The sequence below is a fragment of the Canis lupus genome, chromosome 7 (assembly GCF_011100685.1).
Source record: "Canis lupus familiaris isolate Mischka breed German Shepherd chromosome 7, alternate assembly UU_Cfam_GSD_1.0, whole genome shotgun sequence".
In the NCBI taxonomy this organism is placed as follows: Eukaryota; Metazoa; Chordata; class Mammalia; order Carnivora; family Canidae; genus Canis; species Canis lupus.
Window position 1 is genome coordinate 39,832,638 of NC_049228.1, and position 27,391 is coordinate 39,860,028.

At 47.9% G+C, this 27,391-nt stretch overlaps 1 long non-coding RNA gene across 10 annotated transcripts in view; it reads right to left on the reverse strand.

Moving 5' to 3' along the window:
* LOC102156662 overlaps window positions 1–27,391 on the reverse strand; it is a 106,207-nt gene that overhangs the window by 21,901 nt on the left and 56,915 nt on the right. For 6 of the 10 annotated variants that reach the window (XR_005362301.1, XR_005362304.1, XR_005362303.1 and 3 more), the window contains one exon: window positions 5,495–5,568. This is a non-coding gene — a long non-coding RNA (uncharacterized LOC102156662). Of the gene's footprint in view, window positions 1–542; window positions 601–4,950; window positions 5,156–5,494; window positions 5,569–27,391 lie in introns of those variants that run through there. The other 4 variants (XR_005362307.1, XR_005362313.1, XR_005362309.1 and 1 more) reach the window with 3 other exon arrangements.

Below are 27,391 nucleotides of genomic sequence, written 5' to 3' on the forward strand. Positions count from 1 at the left end.
AGCCAAATTATGGAAGCAGCCCAAGTGTCCACCCATAGATGAACACATAAAGAAGATGTGGCATATACACAATATAACATTACTCAGCCATGAAAAAGAATGAAATCTTGGGACACCTGGGTGGCTCAGTGGTTGAGCGTCTGCCTTCAGCTCAGGTCCTGATCCCGGAGTTCTGGGATCAAGTCCTGCACTGGGCTCCTTGCAGGGAATCTGCTTCTCCCTCTGCCTGTGTCTCTGCCTCTCTCTCTCTCTCTGTGTCTCTCATGAATAAATAAATAAAATCTTAAAAAAAAAAAAAAAAGAATGAAATCTTGTCGTTTGCAACAACATGGATGGACCCAGAGGATATAATGCTGAGTGACACAGTCAGTCAAAGACAAATACCATATGATCTCACTCATATGTGGAATTAAGAAACAAAACAAAGAGAAAAAGAGGGGGAAAAAACCCAGACTCTTAAATACAGAGAATTGATGGTGATCAGAGGGGAGGTAGGTAGGGGGATGGGTGACAGAGGAGCTGGAGATTAAGACTGCACTTACCATGATGAGCACTGAGTAATATACAAAATTGCTGAATCACGATATTGTACACCTGAAACTAATGTAACACTGTATGTTAATTATACTGGAATAAAAAATGGGAAAAAAAAGTACAACTCATCCCCACAACCACCTTGCTATGATTGCACAGAAGCTCTGCATTAAAATTTGACCTGTTGGGGTGCTGAGTGGCTCAGTCAATTAAGCATCTGACTCTTGGTTTCAGCTCAGGTCATGATCTCACGGTGGAGATACAGCCCCACATTGGGCTCCATGCTCAGTGCCCGGTCTGCTCGAGATTCTCTCTCCCTCTCCCTTTGGCCTCCCCCACCAGTGGCATGCACACTCTTACTCTCTCTCTTTCTCAAATAAATAAAATCCTTAAAATTTGACCAGTTGTGTAAGTTCCTGTTGAGACATAATACACTGAGCAGAGAACATCAGTGCCTTGGTCTTGAAAAGAGCTAAATTTTTCATAAATGAACAAAATCATGTAGTAGATTCCTTATGAATCTCTCGTGAAACTAGGCAACACGAATACCCCCTGGAGAGACTGGCTCACTCTGGATGTGCTGAGTCTAGAGAGCTAAGGTTATAAGTCAATACCAACTCACCAAGGTAAATGACATGAGCACTCTGCCTTCAACAGAGCACTCTGCAAATGAAAAGAAGAATCAAGATAATGAATTCATGCATGGAGCAGCCAACATATGTATATATATATATATATTAAAAAAACTAGTGGTGATCTGAATTCAGTTAAACATAGAAATAAATCCTGGTAACGACAGTTACAATACCTGATAAAATCATTATAAATCTTGGAAGAAGAGTTATGCAATTTAAAAATAATAATAATTTGATAACATATTAGGGGGAAATTTCACAACATGCCAAAACCAGGAGTTTGAAAAGGGAGGTGCTGTCAGAGTATAATTTTGTCACATTTCACAGGGAGAATCAAGACACTGATTCATTTATGAAGATTGATAGGTTAGGAAATGTAAGTTTAATATATTATTTAAAGAAAAAGGGGTAACTATAGACTGACTTCCAGCTAAGAAGGAGAAATAAGGACTAGATTTACCTCCTGTGTGAACCAAACAAGAAAACAAACTATATAAAACTATGGTTTTCAAGACACTGGAAAGCAGGCAATGAAGGATCTCTGAGAGGCAGAACACAAGGAAACATGAACCACCCACTGGCCCACCTTGCTGCCTTAAGAGTCTCTGGGCTGTGGCTCAGAGAGGGGGAGGAAGGCCCAGCAGAGCCCCGTGGTCCCCCTGAGTTCAGGACACAGATATGGGAGCACAATGCACCAAGACTGCTAGTGTTCACAGGGCAAAGTACGAAAAATGGGAGCGTTGTTCAGGGAGCTCAAGAGATCTACAGAAAGTCCTCCTGCCATCATCAGCTGATACTGACCAGCTCCTGTGTGTTAAAAGGCTAAGGCTGGGAAAAGAACCTCAAGAAAAAGCTTAGGAAGAACAATCCCTGGAGGTTTCACAATGACAGGAAGAGATCCTGTTCTGACCAGCCAGAGTGAGAACTGTCATAATTCACAGCACCCCAGGAGAGTATGCAGAAGGTCTGTGTCAGTATTACAGGGAAATTATCCCCAGATTAAATGTTGCTCTGGTTCCATCTAACAAATATTAAAAGCAAGATTGGAAAGTATCAAACTGGCAATTTAACCACATCCCCAAATAAAGTTCAATAATATTTAGAGGAAATACAAATGTATATAGGACCCAAGAAGGTGAAATTAAGTGTCTGGCATCCAGTCAAAAATTATGAGGTATGCAAAAAAACAGGAAAATATACTCTATGACAAGGAGAAAAATCTATGAACTGAAACTGATCCAGAAGTCACAAAAATGATAGAATTAGTAGACATGACTATAAAAACACTTGTTATAACTGTATATCATATGATCAAAAAATCCTGTCCCACATACGCTGCTCTAGAACCCTCAGAATCCCTTCCCGCACACGTTGATCTAGAACCCTCAGAGTCCTTTCTCACACTCTCTCAGTGCATGTCAGAGGTGTCAGTGGTGGGGAGGTCTTGTAGCTCTTTCACAGTCTGATCCCTTTCCTCCCTTAGCAGGCCCATCACTTCTCCAGCCAGGCTATGGGAGGACTCACGCCTATTTTCTGGCCTTGGTGACATCACCTTGAAGTAAGAGGGAGTGCTAGTCCTTAACAGAGAGGACATGGTTAGTTCTGTGGGCCCAGAAGGTTCAGAGGGACCTAGAGAGTCAATATCTTCCTGACCCAGATGCATATCTCAGGACTCCACTCTGCTCCACTCAGAGCCCTGACCTTGGCGTAGCCTACTTGACAGAACTGAGAATGTGTCCCTCTCAGGGACACCTGCTACTCTTCCAATTAAGTTCTGGGCCACTTGGAGTAGCCTTCATATTTGGCCCTAGTTGATGACTAGGCCTCCATTGTCTTCCTTCAATGCACTGATTGCCCTGTCTACACCCTCCAGTTCTAGCTTCCTTTTCTTCCTTTTTCTCTTTTTCTTTTTGTTGTTTAGAGAGGGAGAGAGTGATGGGGAGGAGGACAGAGGGAAAGGGAGAGAGAGAATCTTAAGCAGGTTCATCATGGAGTTTGACACGGGGCTCAAGTGCGGAGCTTGACATGGAGTTGATCTCATGACCCTGAGATCAAGACCTGAGCTAAAATCAAGAGTTGGAAAAAAAAAAAAAAAAAAAAGAGTTGGACACTTAACCAACTAAGCCACCCAGTTGTCCCTCAGCTTCCTTTTCTAAACTACTATTTCCTCCTTAACTGGCAAATGCCTGACATATTACCTTGGCCAGTGCATTCATTTCCATTGGTGTCACATTCCCAGTTGACCCCTGTGAAAGTTTTGCTGACTGCATCACCATAGCACAGCAGGGGCAATCCAGGCTCCCTTCACCAGTGACAGGCATCTCATTGCCAGGCAGACGGAGGTGATCGGTATAGGTGTCCAGTACATGTTTGGTGAATGGATGGTGCATAAAGTGTATGGCTGTTGGATGGATGGAATTCTGCTGAACCCTACCTGATTAGCCTGAGAAATGGCTGAAAAACACTGGCATCTCCTCACCAAAAATTTTCCTTTAATAAGAGCACTATATAATCAATAGGGTTTTAAAAAAAGCAATTCTTTTTTTTTTTTTGTAGATTTATTTGTTTATTTTAGAGAGAGAGGACATGGGCAGGGGAGGGGGGCAGAAGGAGAGGATCCCTTCTGAGTGCAGAGCCAGACGTGGGGCTCAATCCCACGACCCTGAGATCACAGCCTAGGCTGAAATCAAGAGTGGAATGCTTAACCAGCTGAGCCACCCAGGAACCCCCAAAAAGCAATTCACTGGGGATTTCTCATTGCTCAGTAATTAACAATAAATCAGTAACGTCACAATTAAAATGAACAATCATTAACCAAACCCATTATGATCATGAAACAGTAATCTAAGTTCTAATAAACTTCAGTCAGCATCCACGCTCAGTCAGAGGGGCCAGAGGAGACCCTGTTTCCTCCAGGCCGGAGCACCCAGTGGGTCACAGGTATCAATTCTCAGCACTGCCTCCTTTAGATTTTTGATGCAAGTCCCAGGCAAAGCCCAGGAAAGAAAAAGGAAAAGAGAGAATTTCTTAACATCAAAACCTCTGGCATTGTTTCCAGACCAGAGTTACAGACCCTCTCTGCTCTTCCTTGGTCATTTGTCAAATTGCCAGAGAAGCTGAAATAACTCCAGTCGTTAGAAACATTGCCGTTCTGAATTCCAACATCCTTTTGTTCATTCAGCATCCAGCGCAGAGACTACTTTGCAAGTGTGAGCACAGGCAGCCCCTAGGTACTCGGCCCACCTAGGACCATCAATTACGCCCTCAACAACCTAATTAAGTGGCTGAATGTCTTAGTTAGGGCCTGTGATCGTCACAGGCTTTGTTGCTAGAAATCTGTGCTCCGGCTAGAGCCCTGCCCCATCTCTGTCTCTGCAGGAAAGATGCTCCATGAGGATCACTGGTGGACAATGAGACACTGTCACACACTCAAACACCTGTGTGTGTGTGTGTGTGTGTGTTTAAAAGATTTTATTATGTGGGCAGCCCCGGTGGTGCAGCAGTTTAGCGCCACCTGCAGCGCTGGGCGTGATCCTGGAGACCCAGGATCTAGTCCCACGTCAGGCTCTCTGCATGGAGCCTGCTTCTCCCTCTGCCTCTCTCTCTCTCTCTCTCTGTGTGTGTCTCTATGAATAAATAAATAAATAAATAAATAAATAAATAAATAAATAAATAAATAATCTTTAAAAAAAATATTTTATTTATGCATTCATGAGAGACACAGAGAGATTGGCAGAGACACAGGCAGAGAGAGAAACAGGCTCTATACAGGGAGCCCCATGTGGGACTCGATCCTAGGACCCTGAGATCACGCCCTGAGCCGAAGGCAGACACTCAACCACTGAGCCATGCACGCATCCCTTCAAACACCTGTATTTGTCAGAACTGAGTGTGTGCTGAGTGTGGTTCCATGGGAGCTGAAGGACGTCTGAGGATGAGCTTCTGTTCTGGTGAAGTCAGGTGAAGTCAGGTAGACACCTGAAGTTCTGCATACATTCCATAAAAATTTGTGAGCACCTACTATGTGTAGGTGCTGCTGACACTGCAGAGCAAAACCTACACAGGCCTTGCCTTCTAGAAACTTCTAGCAGGGAAAACAGAAATTGATATAAATGTGTAGTGCATACTTATCCACACACATGTGTGTACATATAAACATAATGCACAAAAAGAAAGTGCAGGAAGATCTATGAGGGTTTAGGTCCAGAAAGTCCTGAGAGGGAGCACAGCGTGGTCTGCTCTGGTCAGGGAGGACAAGGAAGGCTTGTGTGGGGCGACCCTGAGTCTGGGCCACACAGAATCACCACCTCAAAGCTAACACTCACCTGCTACACCTCCTCACTGCCTGAAGACAGCATTCTGCAGACTCCCCTGCCAGCCAATTCTGCCCTGGAAGACACTGGAAGGAGATGGGAAAGTCAGAGTCAGGGCAAGGTGGCCTTGTCCTGATGCTGGGGATGTGACAGCAGAGCAGCATGGTGGCCGTGGGCTCAGGGAAACCAAGCTCTCTTCTGTGCACCCAGGCCCAGAGGTGAATGGGCCTCCTCAAACAACCAGTGTCTGAATAATTTGGCCTCCTCCATCTTCTCTTCCACCGTTGTGAGACCTTTGTTAACAATCTTCTGTGTGGGATTCTCTCCGCTTAAAAACCTAGAGTAGTTTTGCTTCGACCTAAACCAACACTCTGCTCTAACACAGCCCAGCAAAGGTCCCAAAGATGGGAATCGGGGTTGGTTATCAGAGGTGCCTTGGCTCGATTGCCGGGATTTCCTCAGTGCCAGCAGGGGACAGGACACTGGTATCCAGGCCACACAGTGGCAAACGCTCACTTGAATTCTCACTGTAGGCTACTTGGGATGAAATGCTGCAGAGGGCAAGGCTTGAAGAGAACACGTGTGATCGTCACTGAGCACTTGGGCAGGAATGATGAGTATAAACGTGTGGATGGGCTGGCTGCTTCTGATCACAGGGTTCATGGGGAAACAACAAGCTCAGAGCTCTAATATCTCAGCTGATGTCAAGGCTAGAGACCCACAAAGCTTCTCCAACCGTGAAGGAGCACCTCTTGTATCTCACAGCCACGGAGCCACTCTACCAGAGTCAGACCTCAAATCTGATCTTGTGGGTTCCAGAATTATCATTAACAGGCTGACCAGGTCTCTTCTGTGACCTGTGATCTAGAACCAACCAAACAACCACGTTGCTGTTCTAAGTCTTGGGTCTGAGGCACACAAGACTAATAGCGCTTCCACTCTCAGAGAAGTCCACGTGCAGAGCTGAGGAAAGGCATTCCCAGCGGACAGAACAGCAAGTGCACAGCCTTGGAAGGAAGAAGGACCAGGACAGGCCAGTGTGGCTGGAGGGCAGCAACCAAAGAGGAGCACAGAGGTACATGGTGTCAGGGAGGCAGCAGAGTGGTGTGGCCACAGTGAGGACTTATTTCATTCTGGGATGTTCTGGTTGAATAAAAAGCCAGTTGAAAGCATTAAGCAGATGGTATACTTCAACTGTGACACTAACAACCCAGAGCCATCACAGAAGCCTTGGTGCAAGGGCACAGCCCCTAGGAAGACTGTCATTACTTCAATGCCAGCTGTGAGGTCAGGGTCCTGAGGCCGCCCACACTTCTGACCAACTGGCTAAATATTCAGGAGTTTCCATGGCCCCCTCAGATTTGCTCATTCACTAGAATGACTCACAGTACTCAGGAAAGCTCTACACCTATGGTTACAGTTACATATGAAGGATACAAATCAGGACCAACCAAATGAAGAGCCACATAAAGCCTGGTCTGAGAGGGTCCCAAAGGCAGAGCCTCCATATCCTCTCCCCAGGGACTCAGGGTGTGTCACCAAGCTGGGCCACTCACCCAAGCCTCAGTGTCCAGAGTGTCTGCTGGGGCTTTACCACCACAGGCATGGCAGATTGGATTGTGGGCCATGTGGATAAACTGTGTCTTCAACACCCGCACCTCCTCCAAGGGCAGACTGACCTCCCATGGCTCACAGCCCACCCCACGATCACGTGGTTAGTGTTTCTGGTGGGATCTCTCCCCATCCTGGGTCCTCTTGTTAGCATGAACTATTAAGACATGCCATGAAGAACAATGGCATTCCCATCACGAAATCCTAAGGGTTTTAGAAGCTCCATGCTAGGAACCTGGGGATTCTTTATTATATTAGAGCAAGAAAGTATCATACTCGGAGTTAAATTTCAGAAAGATCATTGCAGCTGCTACATGGAGGGGTGGACTGTAGGGATGAGAGTGGAGCCTATGGTGGCCTTCCAACCAGATGGTCCCTGGACAGACACCATTTTCCAAATCTGGTTCTCTGGCCTTCTCATTGACTCTGTGAGCTACATATACCCGGTAACAAATAGTTTCAGTGGCCCAGCCAGCCCAGGCACACTCAAATCTAACAAACAGCTTCTCCTTGAATGGGAATTACATGTTTTTGCTGACTCAGCGCATTTTCCCAATACAGCAAATTTATTTTTCATAACACACACACATGCTTCCCAAGAGCCTCTTCCTTGCTTTCTCTCCTTCAACTTATACTCAATTCCCGCAGGAAGACATCTCTCCCTTTGCCTTCCTTCTTTTTCCATGCATGAGCCAAGGGAAAGTGAGCTGGTCATGGTCAGTGTACAGTGGCATCAGCACCCCCCATCTGTAGTTGGAAGGAGGAAGGCCTGACTTTTGGAAGCAAGACCTAACATCCTGAAGAACCCCCAGCATTACCTGAAAACCTGAGAAAGGACCCCATTTTCCCGTGGACACTCTACCACAGCACCAATCTATCTTTTCCCTTAATTAATCTTATTTTCCCACAGGTGTCATCATTCAGTAAAAATGAAAACCTTCCTTAGTCAATTTCAGGCATAAAAGATTAAATCACTTACATCAGTGCTACTCTTACAAGGGAAATGGATTTTTAGACAAAATTTTCTTGCAAATATACAATATGGCATAGATATTACAAAGTTTAAATGGCTTTAGCGGGCCAGCCTGGGTACCCAGTTGTGTTTATAATGGCATTTTTTTTTATGAGAAAGTGCATTAGATCCTCAAACAAACAGACTTTCAGGCTGAATTCTGGAAATGTAGTTTTTGAAAGCTGAACACTGCTTAACTCCTAATAAAAAAAATTTATGAGAAATATGAAGTTATATAATTATTTTAAGTATAGTAATGGAGAACTCCAACATGCATGTTTAACACATGAGACTTCCTTTTCTCACCACTTAATTGGTTCTGGTAAGCAGCCAGTTCTTTCTTTGTTGTTCTAAAGCTGTCATTATGAATTCTGCTAGCTCACAGGGTGGAAAAATGACAAGCTGGAGATATGAGTTCTGCTGCATGAGTTTTCTAAATATATTTATTAATGCTCCTTAAATTATCCTCAAGGCTGAGTGTCTCTCTCAATTTAGAGCATCTTCTCACTTGGTTTTAGCGCCATGGTCTTACTTTTATTGTTCACATGGCCAGATGCAGCTGCATTTATTTACATTTTTTAAATGAATGAAAGTCTTAACTTGTTGACATATTGGAGAGTCTAAAAGTGCCCCACTTACAGCCATCCTCAGCATGACATCACGGCGGGGTGGGTGAGGGGGCACTGAATTAGCCCCACTTTATAGCAGAGCTGATTTTTAAGAGAAATGTTTGAGTGGAAATGAAGGGTTTAGAAAGCCTGATTCTGGAGTGATACAGAAGAAACTATTTTGGTTGCAATTCAAGTTTCCAATTGAAATTCCAAGTCAAGGCCATGAAACAAAAACCATAGGAGCAAAACGGAATGGAAATACAGCTGCATTTCCGTTTTAGACTCTGCCCCTCAGTATCCAGATTTTCCTCTTTCGAACTTCTGCCCACGGTGAAGAAAGCAGAAGTCCTGAAGCTGTGATACACACTCGGAGGCCAGCCTCCCAAGGGCCTCCATCATGTGATTTCAACAGTCTTCAGGCACCAGCGGATGTGCACCGAGCCCCCGGTGCATGGTGCCAGGGGGACACAGAAGTGAATAAAATTCAGTGGTATCTCGAGAGGTTTACAGCCTGGAGTGAAAGCATACTCCTCTGTAGGAGAAGAGGAAACAGAATAGGCAAAGTGGGATCTGGTTGATTCTAAGTCCGAGGCTTAAGGAAAGCTACCCGGAGAGGTGGGTCTGAATGGAAGTGAAGAGGACCCTTAGATGGCAAACGAAAACACAGAGGAGTGAGTAGCCAGTGGTGCCACGTGGCCAGTGTCAGGGATGCAGAGACAGGGGATGAGGAAGCCGGAAACACAGGCTGGAGCTCCATCCTTGAGGGTTTTGAGGCCACAGCCAGGAGCTGAGCCAGATACTTTGGGCAAGAAGAGCCACTGAAGACCTGGGGGAGTAAAACTGTCTGATCTGTGTCCTAGAAAAAAATCCATATGACAATGAAGAAAATGGGTTGCAAATCTGACATATCAAGAAGCTATTGAAATATCCAGAGTAGAGTTAATAGGGAGGTCAGTTAGAGCAGAACCATGGTCTTGGATTAGGGAGATCAAGAGGAAGAAAGCCTGGCAACTGATTATCTGGATGTCACGAGGCACTGGAGTCTAGACGGGGTGGACAAGCAGTGGAAGGTGACCGAGCTCCCAGCCCCAGTGACAGCAAAGGTAGAAGTCCCAGGAGCCATGATAGTAAATACAGCAGACAGAGCAACATGGTGGAAAGCAAGGGTTCCATTAAACATGGCAAGGGTTAGCTGTTGATGAGAGATGCACGTGGAGATACCCAGGAGACCAAGAGAAATCTGTGTCAGCCACCAGAAGTCACGCAGCAGTCCCACAGCACGGGGACCTGGACAAGAAGACAGAAGATGGGAAGATGGAATTTTGAGCAAGGTGAGCAGGGAGGGAACCAGGACAAGTCCCAGAGGAGACGTCATCCAAGACACAGTGAGAGCCAGACTTAGTCCCCGGGAGCTGATGAAGGGGCTCTCATTTTAAAATCCCCCCAAATCAAAGTCCTTAGAGATGCCTACTGCTGCTCCAGCCACAGCAGAACAGGAAGCTTAGGGACAGACCACCCCTCCAGCTCCCCTCCATGACCTGCTCATGAGCGACTTGGGACATATACATCGTCTAGGCCACTCAGTCACAGAGCAGACCACAACCATGCCCGTGGGTCCCTCACAGGCTCAGTTAAGCACAGAGCAAATTCTGGAGTTTGGCAAAGCTGAGGTTGCAGACTTCCCCTCAATTAATGTGTCTGATTTCTGTTCTTAGATCTTCTCTGCTCCCTACCCCAGGTCCCCCGCTGTCAGTGGAGGGACAAAGTCCCCTCCATGTACTACAGGTGATGCTGACAATGAGCAGCCACTCACAGCCCATTGGGTCAGCTAAAATTGTTCGGGCATCTCCCTGAACCCCAGAGCAGGTGGCTGTGATCGCTGCTGTACACACTGCACATGTACATGTTTTTGCTAACGAGCACTATTCTACATGCAGACTCATCCACATCTCCCCATGACCCTCTAAGGAAGACACTATTTTGCTCCCCCTGATTCTCACACTCAGAAACCCCTTGCACCTCTCTCTCAGGACTGAGTCAGTTGTCTTTCTGGGTCTTTCTCTAGCTTGTTATCTCCATAGCATGGAGTCCAGCTCATCTGTTCCCCCTGGCACGTGATTCCTGCCTCTAATGGTGCCCCTAATTGGTATCTTCCTCTGGCAATCCTTGCCTGTGAGCCAACAAGACCACAACCGCCTGTTCCATTTTTGTCAGGTTGCTCTCCCTGCACCTGTGCCCCTTTGAGCGTTCAGTCTACATTACAAAGAGCCTACCCTACGTGCCACGTTCCAGCAGCTTACACCAACACAATCGTGCTCTCCCAGCCTGGCAGCCAGACATGTGAAACCGAGGCGTCGGCAGGACTGTACTCCCTCTCAAAGAAAGGAGATCCATCCTTGCCTCTTCTGGCTGCTGGCACTTGCTGCCTTGAGCTGCAGCAGGGTGTCCATGCCTGTTGTCACGTGGCCTCCTCTGAGCCTGTCCCAGCTTTCACATGGCACATGAAATGCACTCTTCTTACAAGGACACCAGCCCTGCTGAATTAGGGCCCACACTGGTGGCCTCATCTTCGCTTGATCGCATCTACAAAAACCCTATTTCCAACTAAGGTCCCACTTGTTGGTCCTAGGGGTCAAGATTTCAACGTATCTTTTCAGGGGGCACAATTCAACCCATGGCAGATGGGTTCCGAAGCACAGGCTGGTAGGTGTCTCTATTGCCTCATTTCTGAGAAGGCTGAATCCACAAAACACACTGCCTACAGTGGATGCGAACATGCCAGCACAGCACCCACACCGGCCACGCAGGGATTGGCACAAGCATTTCAGAAGAAACCAGCCTCCTGGACCTATTAATTGGAGATTCTATCCTACTTATGAGCCAAAATACCAGCCCCTGTAACAAAGCTGTGAGGAGGTAAGCGATGTGATGGGTCATGTCTGCACGAGACTTCAGAAGGCTCAGGTGCAGGACACTGTCTGCAGTGACAGCACATAATCATGGAGGCTGCATTTAGACTCTGTCATTACAGAAAATGACACCACATTCACGCTGGTCTCACCACCGGCTTTTTCCAGGTTTGCTTTCCTGAGTCTATTACTGCTACCTCCGAAGACTTCGACGCAAAAAAAATACTCTCTCTTCTAAGACTGCACACTTGCTACTTGGGTATTCCAAGCCGGCAATTGGTATTTTTAACAGTCATTTTTTTATAGAATCAAGGGACAAAATCTGGTGACATCTCTAGACAGATTGAAATTCTAAAATTCTTAAACTTCAAACTCTAAACTGTAACTCTCTTCTGCCTGTCCCTATAAAATCAACTCAGCATCTCCATTTTTTTCCATTTTATTTATTTATTTATTTATTTATTTATTTATTAAGATTTTATTTATTTATTCATGAGAGAGGCAGAGACACAGGCAGAGGGAGAAGCAGGATCCCTGTGGGGAGCCCGATGCAGAACTCAACCTCAGGACACCAAGATCACAACCTGAGCTAAAGGCAGATGCTCAACCACTGAGTCACCCAGGTGTCCCTTAGCATCCCCATTAACAAGCTTTACCACCCTAGGTAAAGCGCTGTCCAAACACCTCCACTGGCAAGTGAGAGCCTCGCTCACCTTATATCCAACCACATGTCACTCATCCTGTTTATTTATTCAACAAGTAATAATTAACCACCTACTATTTGCTCAGCAGATGTTACAGGTTGAACTGTGTCACCCCAAAAAGACATGCTGAAGCTATAACTGTAGCAGTACCTGTGAATGTGACCTTGTTACAAAATGGGGTCTTCGCAGGTGTAATGAAGTTGCATGAGGTCATACTGAGTTCGATGGGTCCTAACCCCATAGGCCTGGTGTCCTTACAGGAAGAGAAGGGTCAGACACAGACACAGGAAGAACACATGTGACAAGCACAAGACAGGACTGCAGTGAGGTGTCTGAAGGTGAGGGCCGGTGCCAGGGATTGCCGGTGACACCCAGCATGAAGAGAAAGGTGTGAGGCAGGTTCTCCCTGGGGCAAGCATGGCCCCGCCAATACCCTGACTTTGCACTTCTACCTCCAAGGCCAGGAGAGAATTTCTGTGGCCTTCCGCCACCCAGCTTGGGTATTTATTAGGGTAGCCACAGGAAGCAAACCAGCAGGTGAACCCCTCAGCATAGCTCTGTTCCCCCTAATACTTTAATCTTTATTCCAAATCCTTGACTTTGCAGGAAAATTTCCCTCTATTTGAAATGTCCTTCACCACCCTCCTCTCTGGAAATCACTGAGATCTAACCTTTGCTCAGAGCCTAATTCAGGTTCCTCTGCTCCTTGAAGTTCCCTGAATGATTCCAGCCGACATAAAGCTCCCCTGAATAGACATTCTAGTCTATTCACTATACAAACACAACCATGTGGTCCTTCATCATTCGCTGGTGTGTTGCCTTTATGACCATTTTACTATCTATCTGCCTTCCTGAGCCTCAACTTCCTCCTCTATAAATGAGAATAATGGCACTCAAATCCAAGGTGTTTGCAATGATTAAGTTAGATGTCTGACTGAGTCATATAAAACCACACATCTGGGGCACCTAGGGGGCTCTGTCGGTGAAGTGTCTGCCTTCAGCTCAGACCATGATCTCAGGGTCCTGGGATTGAGTCCCGTCTGGGGCTCTCTGCTCAGCGGGGAGCCTGTTTCCCCCTCTGCCTCTGTCTCTCTGTATATCTCATGAATAAACAAATAAAATCTTTTAAATAAATAAATAAAAATTTTTGTCTTCATATTCTAATCATAAAATATACAATCAAGTAGGAATATACATAATCATTACAGAACATTTGAAAATACAAAAGAAAAGGGATCCCTGGGTGGCGCAGTGGTTTAGCGCCTGCCTTTGGCCCAGAGCGCGATCCTGGAGACCCGGGATCGAATCCCACGTCGGGCTCCCGGTGCGTGGAGCCTGCTTCTCCCTCTGCCTGTGTCTCTGCCTCTCTCTCTCTGTGACTATCATAAATAAATTTTTAAAAATTTAAAAAAAAAAGGGATCCCTGGGTGGCGCAGCGGTTTGGCGCCTGCCTTTGGCCCAGGGCGTGATCCCGGAGACCCGGGATCGAATCCCACATCGGGCTTCCGGTGCATGGAGCCTGCTTCTCCCTCTGCCTGTGTCTCTGCCTCCCTCTCTCTCTCTCTGTAACTATCATAAATAAATTAAAAAAATAAAAAAAATAAAAAAAATAAAAAAAAAATTTAAAAAAAAAAGAAAAGAAAATACAAAAGAAGAAATCCAAATCATCTATAATTCCTATAAAGGAAACTATTTACACTGGGTATTTTCCTGTCAGTCTTCTGCAGATGTGTGTGCATGTGTGATGTGTGTGCATGCATGCACTGTATACATGTATGCATGCATGTGTGGAGTGTGCACATGCATGTGAATGTGTGTGCATATGCAGCATGTATGCAGCAGGCATGTGTGCGTTAATGTATGGCATATGTGCATATGTGGATACAGATAAGTGTACACACATGTGTGCACATACATACATGCATATAATTTTTTATAGACTCTATGTGTTGTAACCTGCTTTTATTATTTAACATTATATCAAGGTCAATTTTCTATGACTTTAAAAGTCTTTTCAGAAATCACTTTGCATGAAGTTCCACCCAACACTGCATCCCAGGCCTGGAGTAAAACCATGCTGTTCTCTGGCACGAGTTACCACCACCGAGGTGCCCACAAGCATTCCTGCTGTCAGCTCCTGCATCAGCAGAGCTGGCCCCTCTTCCAGGGCTTGCTCCTCAGTGACAACCGTCACAGCCATTTCGCTGGTGCTTTTGTGAAGTGAGGACTGTCTCCTCTTGTAAGAGACAGTACTTTCTATCTGTCAGGATTAAGGAATCGGATTAGGGACCTCATGATCCCCTGAATGGACGATGGTCAATAAATGCCATCGTGGCCACAGAATGGACAGCAGGTGCGAGCCCTCGCACACTGCAGCCACCATGGGCGTAGGTCGTCCCAGGGCAGGTCTACACTGGCCTCCTGTTGTCTCCCTCCAAGCACCTGCCCCTCCGGTGGTGTGGGCATGCACACAGTGAGTTTTCAAGCTCGTCCAGCTTTCCGAGTACCTACTTTGGTCTATACTGTGCCCAACGCTGAGGAAGAGTTCTGACTTCAGATTTGGTGGGAAGATAAAACACAAGCATTCTTGATAAAAATAAAACAGGGCAGGTAGCCATGGCAATGGGAACTGTTGTAGCCCCAGCCCATCCCTGACCTGGAGCACTGAGTGCTCAGAGAGTTGGAAACCCCTGGCACTCCCCAGACCCCTGACCCCACCTCAGGGGCAGCACAGAACTCAGGCAGACCCTTCAAAATCTCCTGAAGCAGCAGCAACTTCATCCCCCAGATATGGCAGGGCTGCCCAGTGCACGTGGAAGCATGCCAGTCTCCTGTCCCCTGCCTCCTGTGCCTTACCAGCTCATGGTGCTTTTTCCTTCTACAACTCACCTTCTAGCGCCTTCCATGAGTACTCCTAGGAATCATCCCTCCTTACTCCCACATTTCAGCCCCCTGTTCCTCAGCCTGGGTCTGAGGCTTCAAAAGCCCTGACCCCCAAACACCACTGGTCTTACAATATACCCAGTCACCCTAGGTCTAATGCAGATGCCTTCGTCCCTCTTCCATGGCAGGAACATGCTGCTGTCACATGTCTGTGTGTGCAGACCACAACATACCACCATCGCTGTGATGTGCATTCATCATGTACTGATGTCATGAGGACATACTGACCCAGAGGGTCGAGTGTCCACCTGCCAGGGGTGCACAATACCAAGGATTGTGCTGTGATGTGCTATAGGACAAGTCCTCTCGGGCTTTGGATGCCAAACCAAAACAAAGGCACATATTCAACTAGGCTTGCCCTTTACTGTGTTAATTCCTGGAAGTTAGATGTTTCAGGATAAGCTGCTGTTCTCTCACCTACTGAAGGAGAGCTGCCTCCCCATCAAATGTGCCTGAAGCTCATGGACACAATTATGCATTTCTCATAGCTGTGAGCACAGGGCTCTGAGCTGCAAGTTTCAGAAACTCAACTCACGTGGCCTAAGCAAAATACAAGGGGTGTTTGTTTTTCACTTTTTGTTTTTGAGAGAGAGAGCATGAGCCAGCAGGGGAGGAGGGGGGCAGGTAGAAGGAGAGAGAGAGAGAATCCTAAGGAGCCTCTATGCTCAGCACAGAGCCCAATGTGGGGCTCGATCTCAAGACCCTGAGACTATGATCTGAGCTAAAACCAAGAGATAGACCTTTAACTGACTGAGCCATCCAGGTGCCCCAAAATATGAAGTCTTTTTGGCTCATGCCACTAAGAAGTGCAGGAGGGTAATTGTCCTAGAGCTTAGTTCAGGACATCAAACCTGGTCTCTCCATCTCCTGGCCTGTTTTCAACTTTATTGGCTATATTGGGCAGACGCCTCCCTTACAGCCACCCCAGACTTATGTCCCAACAACCTGACTACTCAGAGCAAAGGCAGCTTCTCTCCCCCAGGGAGTTCTCAAAAGCTCAGAAATGGAAGCTCATGCTGGGCACCTGGTCTGCATCTCTTGCCTATCCTTTAAAGCACATGGTCTGGTAGTTGGGTAGAAGCCTGTTCTCCAGAAGTAAATCAGTGTGCTATCACTGTGAGAAAAGGAAACTGGTACCTGAAGGCAAAAACAAAAGGTACATCACAATCCGCCCCATGGCCTCTCATGATCTCCTTACACCTTTCTTTCCACTCATAGAATTTCTACAATATCCCTGTGACTATGCCACATACATCCACAAATTAAATCACTCCCTCTCCAGACATCCTAAAATTATGTCCTCTTTTAGGATCCAGCTCCAAGACCAGGGCACCTGGGTCACGCAGACTCCTTTCAATGAGGTCTGGCTCTAGCATCCCATAGTTTGACACCTTTAGATTAAGAACAGAAGTAAACACTCCCAACATGTACAAGTGTTCTCATACACCAGGGTAGAGAGAAAATAGGATAACACAGAAATTTCCATTTGGCAATGAGATGGGGAACAGGAGAGATAAGCAGCAGGCCTTTGCCAAATCCTGCTCTACTGGACAAGAGCAGCAAGGATCTGTTCTCTAGCAGGGGTGGGTTCCTTCACCAGTCCCCAGCCCTGATTCCCTTTCTGAGCGGATCCCCTTCACCCTGTGTCCATTGCCACAGCCGGGGAGGATCCCTTAGGGACCCCTAAGGTGGGGCAGGCTTGAGCACCAAGCACCTGCCCTGGGGCTGAAACAAGCACAGGCCCTGTTAGCCAAGCTCAGACTTCTCTGGCAAAAGAACCTCCTGAGAAGCCTAGTACTTAGTATTTGGCCAGTCCATTTGCATTTAGTCATTTCATGGGGTATTAACCAAAGCAAGGGAGGTCGTGCTTACTGAGGGCTCTGGTCTGGGAATTCCATTTGTCAGCAACAGCCTGCAGGCTCTACCCTCCCCCTCAGCTTGATGGCCTCCACCCCCTGACCCCCCCACCCCCTCACACCCTCCCCCCTCCAGCAGCAGTGAAATTGGGAATAGAACTGCCTCCCACCCTGCAGCCCAGGGGTGAGTGTTACATTCATGAGCCACTGATTTGCATGCTTACCACCAGCTCTCCCCCTTCCATAGTCCACGAGCCATCGGAAGGCTTTTCAAAATATTCTTGACATACAGCAGAGTGTAGACATCACACATCTTGCTGCCCAGTGAGCAGAGTTGGCATACCAGAGTCACAATCAAGAAACAGAATGACACCAGGACCCTCCTAGTCACCCCCACTCTGGCCCAGGTGAATATCCATTCACCGTATATTAGCGTTGCCTATTTCTGAAGCTCATATAAGTGGAACTCTACAGGATGTATCCTTTTCTGTCAAGCTTCTTGCACTCATATTGTATTTGTGAGCTCCATTCATGTTGTTGAAGGAAGCCACAGTTTGCTCCTGTTCATTGGTGTATAGTGTTCATTGCAACCACAACACAATATATTTACCCATTCCACTCTTGAAGGGCATTTTGTCTTTGCAGTGTGGGACTGTTACAAACAACATCGCTAAAAATAGGTGTTGTCTGTCTGTGTCCTCAGGAGTGGAACTGCTCGGATTTGCATACATTCAACTCTCATGGGTAATACACTATGTTCGGCTAAGTCCCTGCTCACATCCCACCAGCAGGTGCTCCAGCAAGGAACGAGTGCTCTAGCAGATGCTCCAGTAGATGCTCCAGCAAGAGGTTGGTGCTCCAGCAGGGGGTGAGCACTCCAGCAGATGCTCCAGCAGGGGGTGAATGCTCCAGCAGCCTCTCCAGCAGGGGGTGAGTGCTGCAGTAGATGCTCCAGTAGGTGCTCCAGCAGGAGATGAGCATTCCAGCAGATGCTCTAGCAGGAGCTAACACTCCAGTAGGTACTCCAGCAAGGGGCAAGTGCTCTATTGGGTGCTCCAGTAGGGTGCTCCTGTAGGAGGTGAGCACTCCAGCAGATGCTCTAGTAGGAGCGAATGCTCCAGTAGGTGCTCCAATAGGGGTGAGTGTTCCAGCAGGTGCTCCAGCAGGGCCGCCCCATCAACACCAGTGCAGCCCAGGTTTCTCCCTGTAGCTCTTCTGGCAGAAGGTGTGCTGAGATAGTCCACTGTTGCCATTGTGCTTCCTCAATGACAAGTGAGGCTGAGCATCTTTCTATGTTTATTTGGACATCCCTTCTTGTGAAACGACCACTTTGCTGTGGGACTGGTTATCTTTCTTTATTTAGGTACAGGAGTTCCAGATATGAGCCCTTTGGGCAGTACACATGCTGTGGTAGCTTCTCTTGCTTGTCCTGCAGCTCTTCATTTTACAGTGATATCTCTGATGGCCATGATGACAAGTGGCCTTCTGGCTCCAGCTCCTTCCTTGATTTGGTCTTCTCTTCTGCTGTTTCTGGTCTTCCTACTCCTTCCAGAATGAACATCATCACAGGACAGAGAACTCGCTGTTTCCTGTCTTGCAAAACACAGCATTGCCTGGTTTTCAGCTACCAAGGGCAGATAGGACCTCTTATCAAAGAGCAAATTTTTCTTCTTTTTCTTTCCAAGATAGACCAACTTTGAGAGAAGTTTATCTCTTTCTCATAGAAGCCAACACATTCCACAGCCTGAAAGGTTTAATGAAGACAAGGACACAGCCTCAAACAGCACCTGTTCTGAGTCCCAAGAGAAAGTGGACAACACTTTAACGAGCTGCTCTGTTAGAGTATAACAAAGACCACTCACTCCGCAGCCGGTGACAGAAAGAGCCTGGCTGCCGTCCCTCCTACTTGGGCTCCATCACTTGGGAGCACCCCGCTGCTAGGTTCTAACTCCCAGCTCAGACTAGCTTATGAATGTAACAGAACAGAGAGAAGCGGGGAAGGCAGACTCACCAGGTCATCTAACCAAATGGTCCAGGGAGAAGTCTGTCACGGCTGCACACAGGGCCCCAGCAATTTAGTCTGGACCATGCGTCTCACCACCTTCAGTTCCTCTCTCCTCCACGTTAGCTTCATTCATTCGGCAGACAGACAGCCACCACTCCAGCTGGCATGCTACCCCAGGGCAAGGCAAATGCATCTCTTCCCAATATTCAGACAGAAGTCCTGACATTGAGCCCCACCTCCTGGCTCAGATCATGTTCCCACCCTTGGAACAATGGAGACAGAGTCCTCTCCCACCCTCCTCCACACCCAAAGTGACCAGTGTGTATCACTAACAGAGGCACAGTGGATCTGGGGCAGGTGAAAACAAAGTCATTGACGAACTGGAAGCATGTTAATGACTTTTGGCAAACACTCTGACTTGCCCACCCAGTGTCCATTCCCACTACTGCTTCTTCCCGGCTGATGGCATTTCAATTTTGTTAGCTTGGCAATATGCCTGGCTTCAGGGCATCAATCACCAAATCAAAATTAATAAACACATTCCCTTTTTCTAGATTATTTAATGGATGGATTCATAAAGAGGTCTGGTCAATAAGGCAGAGGGAAAATCTGTTGGGATATGGCTTGGGGAAACACTGTCCACTCTGAAAGAGAGCCCATGTGCTGGCCTGGCCCACACCCAGCGTCTGGCTCTGGGCATAGCTGTATGGGGATGTGATGGCTGGAGCTGCCGTAGCCACCCTGTGGACCCTGAGGAGAAGGCCAGGAGAATAGCAGAAATGCCAACCCAGAGCCCTGATGTCCTGGAGCTACCCACCCAGCTCGAGAACTACCATCCTCAGGCTGCTGGTCAGGAAAACCATATGCACAAAGCCAAGCTGTCTTACAGCTGCATACATCCTAACTATTCCATTACACTCCATGGTCACACAGGGACCTCTCTTCCTGCAGCATGGGCTGGCAAGGAGCAAACAGGCCTTTGGTCAACCACTCTTTGCTGAGTTAAAACTATCTGGATTATCATCAACCCATGGTATCCAAAGACAGGACTGAAAGAGGAACACAAGCTGCAGATGCTCCTCCTGTCCCTGAATCTCTGTCATTCCTCTCTCTTTCCCTCATATGAGGTTGAACCTTATGAAATTTATGAGGGCATCTTTATATTAATAAGTATAGGAACAGACATTGTTTCTCTCCTTTCCCAGCCGTGGTGAATCCTCAAGCAACATTTGGAAGAGGATTGATAGGATGCGATGCTAGAGGGGCTGTGATACAGTACAGCTGCTGCTGGGTAGCCCTGGAAGGGTGCCTACCAGGCATCAGCTGGGCGTGCAGCCTTGGTCTCTGGGCACTCTAGACTAACACCACCCAATAGAACTTTCCACTATGATGCAAACATGCCTTTCTGCTCCATGCAGCAGGGTAGTTGCCAGCCATGTGTTACTACCTGAGTCACACGAGCATGTGAGCTGTGGCCTAGTATGGCTGAGAAATGAAATTTAATTGCATTTAATTTTAATTCATTTCCATTTCAGTTGCTGCACACTGGCTTGTGGCAACTATAATGGATAGAGTAGCGCTAGACTTTAATGACCATCCCCACATCCCCACGGCTTCATTTAAACTGCAGCAACTGACCTTGAGCCTGCTCCATCATTCCTGATAAAAGCTACATCTTATGGCAAATATGACCCAAGTGGCAGCAGGCAGAGGATGTGATAACCAGCCTGAAGCCTGAAGAAGATCTATATTGGAAGGCTGACTCAAGGGTGTGACACTGCTGTATGGTCACTCAGTAGGACTCGCATCTGAGCTAGGAATAATGTACGCAGGCTGGAAAGCCGGGAAGCATCTCGGCTCATTTCTCCCCGGACGTCAACTTTGGGGAAAACTCAGGTCCTGATATCATCTCTTCAGTTTGGGCATTTGCTTCAGGGTGACGAGATAGGGTGGTGACAGTTTGCTCCCAGTTTGTCCACAAGCCTCTCAACCTCCACAGGGTAAAACCAGTTCCATCACCAGAAATGCCAGGAGTGTCTGTGGCCTGCATCCTGGCACAGAGCTCTGCCTGTCGCAGCACAAGGAAAACAGTGCTAGGAGAAGCTCATCCACCGATCTCAGGCTCTAAGTGTCCCCCGGGGCCGGGCACTGCTGTAAGCCCCACAGGCCCGGAGATGAGCAAGGCAACGTCCCTGCCTGTATGCAGTTTGCTTCCTTCCATCCTAAGAGGGCTCTGTGCAAAGAATCCCTGGAATGAGCCTGTAAGCTCAACACCAATTTTGGACGAGGCACTCTGGCAGCTTCCCACTGAAGCTCCCAAGTTCTTTTGGAGAAGAGCTTAGGCTTCCAAGTAGTCTGGCATACACCCCACCCGTGTGCAGCCCTTCCCACACAGGAATCTGTCCTGGGCTCCCAGGGCAGGCTTCAGGGAACCCTGAGAGGTGTGCACGTTTCATTGCTAAGATACATGACAAGTTGCTGGGCCAGACCCAGGAACAGCCAGGGGGGCAGGGGAACACCTGCAAGGCTCTGTCTGGTGAGCAGTTCAGGATACCAGCGCTCACGTCTGCTTCCTCCGGATCCTTAAACAAGTCATGCTTCTCAACTCTGATCGCAGGACTCTGGGGACAGATGTCTCCGCAACATACTTAAGGCTGCTGGTTCATCCCAGGAAAAGAGTCCTGAGAAAAGATATCATCGGTATGGATCAAAAGGTATGATCATGGGACAGCCTGACTTGCAAATTGACCACGTGACTCCAACAACATCACGTGGCACTTAGTGCCCAGAAATGTGCTCAGTGCCGGGAGTACCGAGGTGAAAAAAATACTTTGGGAAGCTTTTACAGCAGATAGATTAACAAACAAATCATAACAAGGGGGGGTAAGCAGTAGGAACCAGGCACATGAGCCTGGGCACAGCCATGTATGGAGGGTGTCCGAGAAGGCTGCCCAAGCTGGCTGGGTCTTATAGACATTCTGAAAACACAAACTGAAATCAAATCAACAGATTTGATTTTATTTATTTGAGAGGGAGAAGCAGGCTCCCTGTGAGGAGCCCAACATGGGACTCGATCCCAAGGCCCCAAGATCACAACCTGAGCCAAAGGCAGACGCTGAACCCACTGACCACCCAGGTGCCCCTAAAAGCCATGTGGGTTTTAACTTAACTCTCACCACACATCAGAACCACCTGAGCCGACTCCAGACCAATTAAATAAGAACCTCTGAAGGTGACACCCAGTGTTTTCTAAAAGCTCCCCCGGCGGCTCGAATGTATAGCCAGGGCTGCGATCCACTGTACCTCTCACTGGAGTGAAAAGCAAGTGGTGTGTCACTGACTAGTCACATTCTAAGGCACCAACACACAATTCAAGGTAAATCAATCAACAAAAGGTAGTTCGCATTCGTTGCAATGAATGAACAGAAGAAAGTGACTGCTTCACATCCCAGAAACAGACACATCAATAAAAGCGAGATGCAGAAGAATTCAACAATGGATGATTTATGTGGGAAAATACAGCAGAAATTAAATGGATCCAGAAACACTAAGCCCCTTCATCCGGAGTAGATACGTACTGGTAACCCTGACCTAAGCCTTATGTTAGGAGCTAAGACAGCACAGAACCAGAGAAAAAACCAGAAGCCCTAACCTAACTCCACACACACCCCAAGGCCCCTACTCTCTGCCCCAAGGAGTGGGACACCCAAATACAACCCAACAAAACACCCGGTGTTTCACAGAAGGAACAATGAGGAAGGAACGAACAGGGATCTTGAAGTAGAGCAAGACGTTAAGAGAAGAATTTGCATGGAATCCAGCATGCACTTTTAAAAAAATGGAACCCGCTAGCTGGGGTCGGCCACGGATTACGCTGTTTGGAGCCCCAGCTCCAAGGCCTGCAGGGGCGTAGGGCAATCGTGCCAGGGAAGATTAGAAAGAGCCAGGTCCCCAGGGCCTCACGAGGAACTCCCTCCCAGGCCACCCACCCCTCGGTAAGACACTCAGGGGCCTCCCAGCGGTATTCCCCACCCTGACCTCCGCTCTGCCTGCCTCGAACCAAAGAAGATGGTGAAAACTAGTGGCTGGGGTGGTGATTTGCTTGCTGCTCTTCTCGGTGAGAATGCTTGGTTATGAAGCACCTGTTTCCTGTCTTCATTCCTGCACTAGGCCTCCCTGATGGTTGGTTGGTCGGTTGGTCGAACCTTACCTCTCTGGGGTTTGTCATCGGCCTCACGGTGTTCTTGCAGTGGGACTGGGGTAAAGAAAGGCCCGTGTCCTAGCAGAAGGTCAAAATGCCCCATCAGGGACAGAAATTCAAAATCAGAGACCCCGAATAGAAACATCACATAAGCCTCCCTTGGCTCTTATCATTTGCAATAAATACTGGTTGTCGGATCAGTGAGAAAGGTAACACTGACCATGACAAGGCTGCTGGGCTCTCCTCACAGAAGTCAAGAGCGAGACAGCAAGCCACCAATGATAGCAAATGTGTGCATACACCGAGTTCAGCAGCCTCCCCTGAACTGGGTGTGGGGCATCGAATTTGTTTCATGGTAAATTACACGCAGTGTAGACACAGTGTTCTGGGCTTGCCCCTGGGATCTCCAAACCCACAGTTAGCCGGGTCAGGCGATAATAATCACAGTAACAACTGCCACGTACTAAGTGTTGACTCCCATCAGAGGCTGAGCTGAAGCGTGACCAACCTTACACATCCCGCGGGAAAGGCATCGTTATTACCTGCTTTTATAGGTAATGAAGTTGAGACCAGAGAAGGTCAAGTGACTTCCTGGGGTCCTAAGCAGAGAGTGGACCCCCATCCACCATGCCCGACCTCGAGGGACCCCATCCATAAACACCGTTTCTCTGTAGGAATCAGAAAGAGGACTGCACTTGAAATCGCAGGCTGGCTTCCAGCCCTCGCTCCTCCTGCCCGCCCCCCACACTCCTGGTGTCCCACACTCCCCAGCCTCCGTTCCCTGGGAATAAAATGAGGCCAGTCCTCCCACCTTGCCTGGGTGACAAAATGACCATAGCAAGTGTGTGGAGGGCAGGTGCCAGGTCCGTCTTGCATCCCCAGCGCTGTGTGCTCAATAAATGTTTGTTGAAGTAATAATGCATCCGGAGTGCTCGGAAAAGCTGACCATCGTACCATCGTGAAGTTGGGTGGCCGGCCACATCTGGGAAGGCCCACTCTGCCACTGCAGCCTCCCCATGGCTTGCACATTCATTTCTACCATGTGTCAACCTCGGCCTCCGAACGTCACAAATGCACACCTCCCTCCAGCCTGCAAACAGAGAGCTGTCATCATGGCAATGAGCCACTTCATCAAGTTATGTGATGAAAGCTCTGGTCTGTATTCCTTAAGCCTTTCATGGTCACCCAGCATCCCCACAGCCAGCAGAGTCCTGCCATCTTCACTACGTTATCAGTAGTGAAATACCGGTATTTCTCCTTTGCAAAGATTCGCTTCAAAACAGGAGACCAAGAACACATCTCCCATCAGACAGAAGTACCCTAGCAGTTGAGCTACCAAATGCCAATCCGAGATGAGTAAACCCTAGCAGAGCTGAGATGAGCCTCGCCCCAGTTAGCATAAGCTCGGGCCCTGACTTTGTGTATCCTGGTTTAGGGACAGCTCAGCTAAGTAAGCTCCCATCCCGTCACCCTGAACACCCCACAGGCTAATGCCCTGGGACCAGGCATCCCTCTGAGGTCTGTTCAGCAATTCCCTCCACAGCAGCTCGGGTCCGTGGGGTCCGTGGGGTTCATGGGGATCACTCTCCATTGGCTCAGGAGAGCTGAGAGGATTGCAGGAAGTAGCTGAGATGCACACACGCAAAGCCTGTCCCAGATCTGCCCATCCACAATACGCAGGTGCCGCATCTCCAGGCCCCACATGGAATTCTGACCTGGAAACACAGGCCGGGGGAGTGGATAGAGCTCTCAGGTTACACACTCATGTCTCCTAAAAAATCCAGAGGGGGCCCAGGGAGGTCCTGAGAGGAGAGGACATGTCATCGTAACACCATGGAGGAATAGAATCCATGGGGATGATGTGGTGACAGAAGAGGATAGGAAAGTGTGCTGCAAGGTCCGCCCCATCTGCTCTGCCGAGTTCTTCCTGTGGCAAGTGCCACCCGGCCCATCAGCTTCTGCTATGCAGGACCACGCTGCCATCCCCGTGCCCTGAGATGGTTATGGAGACAGGGTGGGGTGGGCCCATCTAGGGTTTGCACCGACCCGGCCTAAAAGGCAGGAAGCCCATGACTCTGCGGGCAGCCCTGTGGCGTTCAGGTGTAAGAATTTGCTTTCTGTAGCACTGAGCTGAGGTTTGGAATGCAGCCGTGAATAGGGTGCCACGGCAGCCCTCAAAGGTCACCATCTTGCAGAAAAAACCATGGACGTGGCCAAATGGCAGTATGGTTTGTCACTGAATAAGAAGTTGGAAAGGTCAACTGAGGGTGGACTGTGAGGGGCTTGAAGTTCCAACCCAAAGCGCCTGCCTTATGTCTCTACAGTTGGGATCTCTAAATTTTGTGGATAGAAAGGATGACCCAGAAGGTGAAGGAGGAAAATATTAAAATCTCCATGTCCAGGTATCCCCAGCTTTTTGAAGTTCACCTTAAGCCACTTCACTGTTGCAAAAGACCTGCATTGGTCCTGCCCTTGCTAACTGCAAGACATCCGAAGAGGATTTTCACTTTGACCAAAAAAAGTGAAGAGAGAAAATTGCAGTTAGCATGTGTTTCACAATGAGCTGTTATAGGAACAGTGCCCAGAGCAGTGAGAGGGGGCCCCCCAGGCTCCTTCCCCAGGACCCACACTCAGCGTCTCAGCATCGGGCCGCCAGAGCTTTGGACAGTGTCTCTGAGCATCTATTTGTTTAGTGCATCCATTAGCAAGATGTATTGCAAGGTATCAAAAAAGCCTAAGATAGGTTATTTTTTGGGTCTGGGAAAGCTTAAAAATTTTTCCTATGAATCAATGCTAACAGCTTCTTCCCTACGTCATTTCGGCTTACAGAAGTTTTCACACTCCATTTCAGATATTGGGGGAACCTGCAGTTATATGCATATAATTCAATTCAAAATCAATTAAGCTTTTTTGACAGTCACCATAAGCACTGGCTTTCACGCCTTCACCTGGTGCACCCATTAGTGATCTGTCATCCAGGTCTTGAGGGATCAGACACCAGGCGACAGTGGTGAGTTCATCCCTGGACTCTCTCTCCACACAATGTGACCTACAACAGATGAGTCCAGGTAAGTGGAATTACACAGCAGATCTAGTTTTCCCTAAATTAACCATCCAAAAAATGGGCAAGAGGCTTAAAATTTTTTCTAAAAAGGAATCATGGATTGCATAATAATGCAAGACAGAACGAGCAAGAAAAGCAGTCCCAGCGGCGCTCGGGCAGCCACATTGTTGGGGAAACAGTGATAATATAATCAGATTTCACAAGTCAGCCAAAACGCTTCCATATTATCAAGGCTATCTGATAATAATGGAATAATAATGGAAGATATGGAATATCTTCACATTCAGTGTTGGGAACGAGAAACCGAATGCGAGGCATTGACAGTGCCTCAGATATTAGCTGATGACAGTAATGCACCCACTGCCATTAACAGCACGTCTAAAAGTCCTGTTTATGGTATCTTCCCCTTGTCTTTTCTGAATCTTCATGCATTTTTTATAATGAGCATAACATATCAGTATTGCAATGTGCATTTCAAATCACAGATAAGTCAGTATACATCTGCTGGGGCCCACACTCCTCACGCACACTGCCAACAGCAGGCGACCAAAAGGTGCTAGAAGCCACTGGTCTGAGCTCCACAGCCAGGAGCCGGCCCAGGTCCCCAGCTCGACCCTGTACTTCCCCAGACCTCATGGCCTTCCTGCACCGCCACGGGAGGAAAATTCTCCCAGAGGGAGGCTGGTCACTGCCACCTTCCCAGCAGCGTTAGAGACCACCTCACCCAGTAAGACCTGCAGGCAGGACCAGACCCTTCCTTCCAGGCCATGGCCACGTGCCGGGGAGGAAACAGGCCTGCTGAACTCTCCACTGCACCCGCCGTCACAGAGACGTGGGCCAAATGCCACCAATTCCACGCAAGCCAAGTAAAGAAGGCGCACAAGGTGCTTCGATTTCAACATCAATTCTTTCCCCAAGTGTGCATTTGAAGAATAATAACATTCCGTACATGATCATGGTTTTGTTTTAGAATCAGTTTGTACAAGTTTTCTA